Source organism: Arachis hypogaea, chromosome 3 (assembly GCF_003086295.3).
Source record: "Arachis hypogaea cultivar Tifrunner chromosome 3, arahy.Tifrunner.gnm2.J5K5, whole genome shotgun sequence".
NCBI lineage: Eukaryota > Viridiplantae > Streptophyta > Magnoliopsida > Fabales > Fabaceae > Arachis > Arachis hypogaea.
Window position 1 is genome coordinate 142,668,499 of NC_092038.1, and position 9,296 is coordinate 142,677,794.

Consider the following 9,296-nt stretch of genomic DNA (forward strand, 5'->3'; position numbering starts at 1 on the left):
AACCCAAACCAAACCGACCCGTGTTCACCCATAAAATAAAATTTATATTTTAATGAAGAAACTATTTTGGAAAACACTATCCCCCCCCCCCCCAAAAAAAATTGGCACATTTCATATGAATTTGTACTAATACCTTTGTTCTATTACTCTATAGAATATACTTACTATATGATTAAAATAATAGACTCAATAATATACTTAATAATAATATTTTAATAAACGGATGTATCTTGATAAAAAATTTGTGCTCAAAATATGGCACTTAACTTTTTGTTGACTAAGTATGATACTTAATTTAAATTATAGAAACAAGACTTTTGCCTCCTAAAAGGAACTAAGGAATAGTACATAATTTTGAATAAATGAATAAATTAATCTTTCAAACATCACTTATTTTTTAAATTGGTTTTTAAAAAATTTTTTTAATCAAATTTAACTTTTAAAAATTTTAAATTAGTCATATTAATCTTTCTAGTATTTTGTGTGTTGATGGTGTCAAAATTTGTTAATGTGACACTCCATAATACACCTAAAATTCTTAATTGACTATTAACATGATTAGTTTATAAAATTATATTAAATTAACCCAAAATTAAAGAATTTGAATCTTTCAAGTTCTTCTCTCATAATCAATTAAGACTTCTAGTATGTATTAGAACCTTACTTAACGTGTTATATTAATAAATTTTGACATTATCAACAAACAAAATAACATAATGACTAACATGACTAATTTAAAATTTTTAGAAGACGAATTTAATTAAAAAATATTTCAAAAACCAATTTAAATAACGAATAATCTTTCTAGAACTAATTTAAAGTCTTGAAGTAATGGTCAAAGAATAATGGAGAGACGATAATTAAGTAAAACTCTCTCTAAAGTGATAATGATCGGATTCAGAAAGATTATTTTTGTAGTCTCAAAGTAATGTTCATAAGAATAATGGAGAGAAGATTATTTTTTCTTAGATTCATCATATTGCTTGATAAGTTACAGTTTGAAAGTCACCAAAATAATTTACATTAAAAGAAAAACAGTTTTTTTTTTTCAATGATTCACTATAAAAGTTCTAAACTTCTAATAGATCACGTCCATAACCTTTTTAGTCGAAGCCCAATTCCCATGGGCCATTTCTTGGCACACAATTTAAAAATATGGAAACACCAGTTCGGCCCAACTGAAAAATGTGAGTTGGGCACAAGCCTAGCCCATGACAACGACCAAAACAAAAAAAAAAGGTCTTTTATAATAATAATAATAAAAATAATAACAATGACAACAAAAATAAAAACACACAACAAGTACCAAAAAAAAAAAATCAAAACACACAACATATCACAAAATATTTCTTTTGATTTTTCTTAATTAATTTATGATAATCCTAATTTTTTTTCTTTTGAACGGTGGCAAGAATTCGCACGTGGAGGTGTGTTTTGTGCCTCTGCTCTCATTTGTGTTTGCGCGAGAAAGATAAGATGGGAATATGTTGATTCTTAAATATATATACCCAAAACATTGATTTGCAACGGTTTAGAACTGAAATGCCATTATCCTGAGTAGTTTTGTAGCAAAAACTAAACTGTAGTTCAAAATTGTTGCGATTCTGCTAATTTTGAAGTGGATTTGAACACGGTTGCTAATTTTTTATTGTTATTATCTGTCTCTGTTGTAGATATATTTCTCAACCCAGCTGACCAAAAATTAATCTGTTGCAAATTTAAGTTCTATTTAAAAATTTGTCGTTGATCAATAGATTATTATATGCGCAAAATTCAAAATATGACACTTACTTAAAAAACTTAATGAGTTAACTACTACTATATCAATCCAATCTAATTATCTCTCGTTGTTTATGACTTAATTCAAAATAAGGAGTGTTTAATTTTCATGATAAATGAAATTAAGATCACCTTAGGACTTCATTCTAGCTAGGTCAAGATTTGCACCCATTCATGCATATAAATCTATTAGAAAAGTGATTACATCACATAACATGATAAAAGCATAACAAAAAGTTATGATTTCAATCTAAGATACGGTTGGTAAAAGTGCTCTAAAGTATGAAGAAACCACTCCTCTTTTATGAATAATAACATTTTTCATTCCATTTTCTTATGTCCTTATTCTAGGTTCTTGCCTACCTAATGTATCTATATCAATTAGGGTTTGAAGTATTAATTTTTAAGCAACCCTTTTTTCTTTGAACCTCCTCCGAGGCCAAGACTAGTGAATATATATATATATATATATATATATATATATATATATATATATATGAGTTTAATTTTTATACATTGACAGTGTAAAGTGTTTTATAAAGTCGTGCAATTACATTCGTTTTTTTGGATAACTATTCACGTAGTTAATATGAAATGTAATTATTTTTACTGATGTAGTATTACGTAATTGGATGCACGTGTAAAATTACTTTGCAGTTTGCACTAACAATGCATCAAAATTAAACTATATATATCAAAAATGATATGAGACCATCAGAATTTATTATTTTTTGCCATTACTTAATAAGCCATCAGAATTTATTATTTTTTACCATCACTTAATAAGCCATCAGAATTTATTGTTTTTAGTCATTATTTAGTAGATTATCAGAATTTATTATTTTTTACTATCACTTAATATATATATATATATGAATTATGAATTTTAAAAACATATAATACTATTGAACTTAGTTAATTACATGTGATCACCTTGTTTGGCAACTATTTATTATATTCTTTAGCAGAAAAAGATGTGATGTTTTTTTTAGGGTTGTGATCATAATATAAACATCTTTCATGTATTTTTATAATTTTAAAACAAAGAAAAAATATTTTAATATATATTCAACACCTTTAAAAAATCATGAAAAATACCCAATATTATTTTTCTTTTGTTTAAAAATTAACTAGATAATTATACTTAGCAAGATAAATAATTTCTTATCCCAAACAGGGAGAGATATATATGAGTTGCAAAAATTTGGAATCCTTATCATATGGTTTATATTCCACCATGCATAAACCATCAAGAATCCCCAAGGATAGTTGATTATTCTTACCCTTACACCTTCTTATCATATGGTCTATTCTCTCTTGGTAAGGTCCCATCTTCACAACTTGGGCAGCAGGTTTATTATTCCATGATGCCCTTTGTATTAATTTAGATCATGCTAACTTTCTAGTCATACCACTCATCAAGTTTTCAGAAATTCTTGGGTGATATATATTACACTAAAATAAATTTTTCTGCTGAATAATCCATTAATATATAGATCACATATTTGTGTTATCTTGATTCTTGACCCATCATTAAAATATCAACACTCTATGTACTAGAATTAAATTAGGAAAATTATTCTTTTGGTAAGGTTTAATATATAATAGTAGTTTTTTCTATAAAAAAAAGTTTAATTATGATGTAATGACAATATAAACGTTTTATATAGTCGTTTAATCAAAACTGTTTTTTAACGATCATTCACGCGATTAATATAAAAAGTAATTATTTTTTATAATAATGTGACATGACGTAAATGGATGTACATGTAAAATGGTTTTATATCGATAATAAATCAAAATTAAATTAAAAAAAAAGTGCAACATAATCTAACTAAAAGTGTATTATTATCATGATGAGTTTCACTTAATTAATAAAGCTTAGCTTTAGCAAATCATATATAATTTTTTTTTTCTTTTTGCAAATGATAACGTTCTTGCATTAAGGGGAATATTTGATTGGAAAGGAAAAAGGAGCCATAAAGTCTTAAATCCAAAAGAGAAAATTCTAATGGGGACCCTTTAATTCCCTCAAAGAATGGAAAGTATCAAAGAGTAACATCATAATTATACTTGAAAAAAAATAACTTAAATAAGCAGAAATACGTATATGTTCGGAGCAACCGGCGGGAAATAAATTTTGGCGTATAATAATGTATTTTTGTGACGAAGCTTTTTGTTAAGAGAGTAACAAAAAGTGTTGTAATTGAGTTGATGATATATAAAATGATGAGATAATGACAAACTTTCATAATTAACACTTATATATGTAATTAAAAATAATTATTATATCATCAAAAGTTGTTAACTTTATATAATAATTAACAAAATATTTAATTAGATTGTTGATGACATTTAACTATTTGAAAAATAAAATTTTATACTAATAGTTGGCATTCCGGTATTTTTTTAAATATTTTACGGTGTTTTTTACTCTTATAAATTGTATTGCGACGGTTTTAATAACTCTTTTAATTTTCTGTTATGTAATTATTTTGTATTAAATTTTAAAAATCGCTAATACTTTTAGACATATTGCAACGGTTTAAACCCCAATATATCAAAATGAATCACATTCTTCTAGTTATATAATAATATTGCTATTATTATTCAATTTAAATTGTAATTTTTTCTCAATTAAATACCAATTATGTTATCAAATTAAAGTTGAGGGAAAATTTTTAAGTTGGATTATTGCACAATAATACATGTATGAATTTTTGTTCTTCTAATTAATAATAAATGTTGTATTATTATTGCTCTATGTTTGAAGATAAGGAGAATTGAAGAAGAAGAATTCACATCTCTTTCTTGGAGTTTGTCATGCATGTTAGTTCTTTCAGGTGAAAAGTTATAAAATACCCATATTATTCTAACTTTAAAAAATCACATAATTCACATCAATTATATCATCAACATGGAAGAGGAGTCAAATTCTGCCTAGCTGTAAATAAAATTCATATATTCTTCTTATAAAATTCATATATACTTCATACTTGAAATTCGCATATAAATTAAAAGACTAAACTACATTATATATTCGGGATATGATGATAGGGGATAGAGATAGATTCTAACACCTCCTTATTGGATGTCACTTTTCTTACAAATGGCATATATATCATGTATTGTCCTCAGCCCAATACTTTATTCTTTATGATTATGTATGCTAATTACTAGCCACCCATTTGAAATTAGTGAAAATTCAGGTGCAGTCGACTTCACGTAAAGTTGATAATTGAGAGTCGTTAGATGAAAATTTAGTCAAATCAGTTAAATCATCTAACGGCTCTCAGCTATTAATTTCACGTGAAGTTGACTGCACTTGAATTTCCACTTTGAAATTACTTGCTTGTTTCAAATTATTAATTTCATAATCAATGATATGTCAAAATTAAAAATAATCATGAATTTTTATTTATTTATAAATATTATACAATCTACTAATTCAAAATAATAATGGTATTTTTAATTTGTTCATTCATAATAATTTTTTTAAATATACAAAATTTTTATTTTATTGAAAATATAATTATTTATATTTTTTATTAGTTTAAACTTTGAAATAAGTATTTCATAATATAGTATAAGACTTTCTATTATCTAAAAGTCTAGATTTTTATATTATTGATGTCTCAAAAAAAACTCAACATAAAGTAAAAAAAAAAATAGGATGTCTATACAAAATTTACATAAATCTAAAAAAATAATAAAATATATTAGATATATAATTATTCATGTATTTTTTTATTGGCTTAAAATTTTGTGATAAGTGATTTTATAAAAAAATTATTATTTAGTATCATCTTATTACTCATAAGTTAATTTTATAGAAAAAAAAAATAAATCAATAGATTTGTATGGACGGAATGAATTAAAAGGACAATCATAACATAAGTTTATTTTAATGAGGAAGTTGTGATGTCATTTAGCAAATAATGGCATGTTCTGAAATGATTTTGAGAATAACAACAATTAAATCCGAATTTGGAATAAGCTAATAACAACAATTAAGACTTGGTGTGGATTAAGAATCTTTATTTTTATTTAGCTTATAAAGCAAGCAAGGAAGGTCTTGGCTGAGTATATATTTTACTTTATTTTATTTTTTATCTTAATTTTTTTCTACCAACAAAGGAAATATATCTTTTTCTAGAAATATTTATAATTTGATCATTAAAACTAGAGTATTGATTTATGATAAAGTAAGTAGTTAATGCAATATTACCTAATTTTTGTTCTTTATTATAAAATTATTTTTTAATCCTTTTTTTTTTTGAAAGATTTAGTGTTCATGATAATATTTAAAGTTTATAATTTAAATTTTAAAATTAATTAATATTAACTAAAAAAAATATTTTTTTAATTAAACTCTTGATTTATACACCAAAACCAATGGCAAATCTAGGTCTCTATATTAAATTAAGTAATTACCATAAAAAAATATAAAAATATTATTTACATATCAAAATTAATTATTAAAATCAGTCATAATGTATTTTTATATAAATATATATATAATTTAACTTATTTTTAATATATATTTTATATTTTAAGATATATTTTATTTTAATGATTGATATTAGTAGTTAATTTTAATGTATATTTAGTATGATTAAAAAATATTAAATAATATTTATAATTTTAATCCTTAATATATATAGCTTTTATGTTGAAACTTTTTGGAGCAATGAACAACAATGAAAATAAAAATTTTTATAATAAAAATTTTGATATTATATGATAATTATTATTAGGACATTAATGGATTACAACTTTTTAAAGATTCAGATGCAAATGTAATTTTCGTATTATATATAAACTGTTAGAGGATATTATTATTAGATATTGAACGTAAACCACTATGGAATGTAACGGTTTATTTTGATTTTCATTAATACAGACCACTATACTATCATAATTTATATTATAAAAAAATTACAATAAAATATAGTATACGAACATTATAGTTATAAATTTTACAGAACCAAATAAAAAATAAAAAATTTTAACCAAAACAAAAATATTAGACATAACAAACAGTAAAGGATAAAAAAAGTTAATATGAACAAAAAATAATAAGAATTATAAAAAATAATAATATACATACAAAATTAGAACACTAAATAAATAATATAAAAATTATTTATCATATAAATAAAATAAATATAATAAAAAATAAAAATATAAAAAAAATACTATAAAATATTCTAATGTCAAACAGAAATAAATATTCTATAATTTTTTACCAGTGATTGAAACAAATTTAAAAAATTTCGATGAAAAAAATTGGAACGAAGAACTAGAAAGAACTACTGTGAAGCCATGAAAATAATGGTTACTGGTATTCTTTTTATAGAAGAAAATGAATGGTAAGATTGGTAGAAAAGAAATAAATTTCTCAACGACAACCAACCCCAATGAACATGAATATAAAAACAACAAATTTTAGCTTCACGTGAACAAGTGCGTCAATAAAAATTATCAAATATAAAAATAAAATATTCAAGAAACTCAAACACGCTTCTCTTTTTTTTCAACGCGTTTGTCAAACACATCTATAATCATTTTTCAAACGGTCATATTGTGAAAAAATTACTACAAGCTGCCGCAATTTCTTTATATTGTCTATTCTTTTAGAAACTTAGTATAACAATTTATGTATGCACGTAAATCAACATAAACTGTTACACCTTATAACTGTTTACATGTAACCTTAAATTGTGATATCCTATCGCGATTTTTATAAAAAAATTGTATTTATTTCTACATTTTTCAAAAGTTATAATCTAATAACATAATTTTTTAAACAATTTAAATAGGTAAATTACTTTTATTATTAAATAAATACATAATTATGTTATTTCTGACCCTACTAAAATATCTAGATGATTGTGGTTAACAATTATTGTAATAGGGTGTAGACGTGTAGTAGTGATGAAAAAACCCCTATATTTCATTAGGCTATATATTTTGACTAGACCATCAGTTTCTTTGACTAATAATATGTCAGGGCATCTAGGACTTGGGGAATCTAAGCATGGATCTCCCAATCTGCGGTTACAAATAATAAATGCTTTAATTTGATGGCCCCATTATTTATTTATTTTCTCCAACTTGCATGTATTGGCATATATAGAAGAGTGAAGAGTGATGATCATAAAGCTTTTGAAGTTGAAAGGGAATTATATTATATATATATATATATATATTAAGCTCCTCTATCTCATCCTCAGAGATAATAAATAATATTCATCTTGGTATATACGTGGATGATAAGGATTCTAAATGTATCAGCATCACTGCCTCCTCCTTCACCAATTCTTGTTGCATGCTATAGAAATATATACATAGAATAAAGTTGAAATGTGTTTTCATCTTTTATTTGTGTTATCAAAGAACATTTCTTTTATTTTATACTTCACTGTATATATAAGTGTATATAAATTAGGATTGCACACTGATAGAACCGGATCAGATTAAATATAGTCTATAATTTTATCCGATTTATATTATATTTTTCAGATTAGATTGGATACAATATTCCGTATTTATTTATATTGTGTGGATCGGATCGATCGGATATATCTGCATAATTAAAAAATAAAATAAAAATTATTTTAAGGTTTTATTTGGCTATTTTTACAAAAAAAAAATTTAGAAAAATCTATTTTTTTTTACCTGCTTAAGTCTATTTACTCCTAAAATATTATTTATTAATAAAAATTCTCTTAAATAATAATAATAATAAAAAAACATAAGATTTAAGTTTAATTATTCTAAGTTGAAGTACGATATACCATACTATTTATATGCGATGTGCGGGTATGCAGATCTACGGATCGGATCTGTAGATATTATTGTCAAATCCACAATATGATCCTATCATAATGCGATTCGATCTGATAGTTCTGCGAATTGAATAATATCTGCAAAATTTAAATCAAATGCTGATAATTATTGCAAATATACAAATATTATTCGATCCGTGTGCCGCCTCTATAATATTATATTATAAGCTTCAAAGTTAATATTCACTTGTTTGCATTGATCAAGTGTTTATTATTAGATTAAATTAATAATAGTTATTATTGTCAGGAATTATGTACTCTTATTTATTATGTTATTTTTTTATAATTTCTTAAAAATATTTTGTAATTTAGAATGTAGCTAGTGAGGAACTTAAAAAATGTTAGTAACAAAAGTAAATATATCAATCAGAAACATAAATACACTAGTATATATATGTACATTATTTATTTAATAAGACATAAATTTTGGTTAAATCTTTACTTATGATTGATGATGAAGTTTAATTGAGATGTGTCTTCGCTCTCTTTCGAGGATATGTTCATGTGGTCTATTTGATTACTATTTTTTGTTGTGTTGATGTTTTGTGTTATGGTTTCTGTTGCTGTTGTTTGGGTTTTGGTGAATCTTGAACTATCAAAAAAAAAAAAAAAGAAATATATTAAATATGGGATTATATTTTTATTATAATTTTATCACTACTTCAT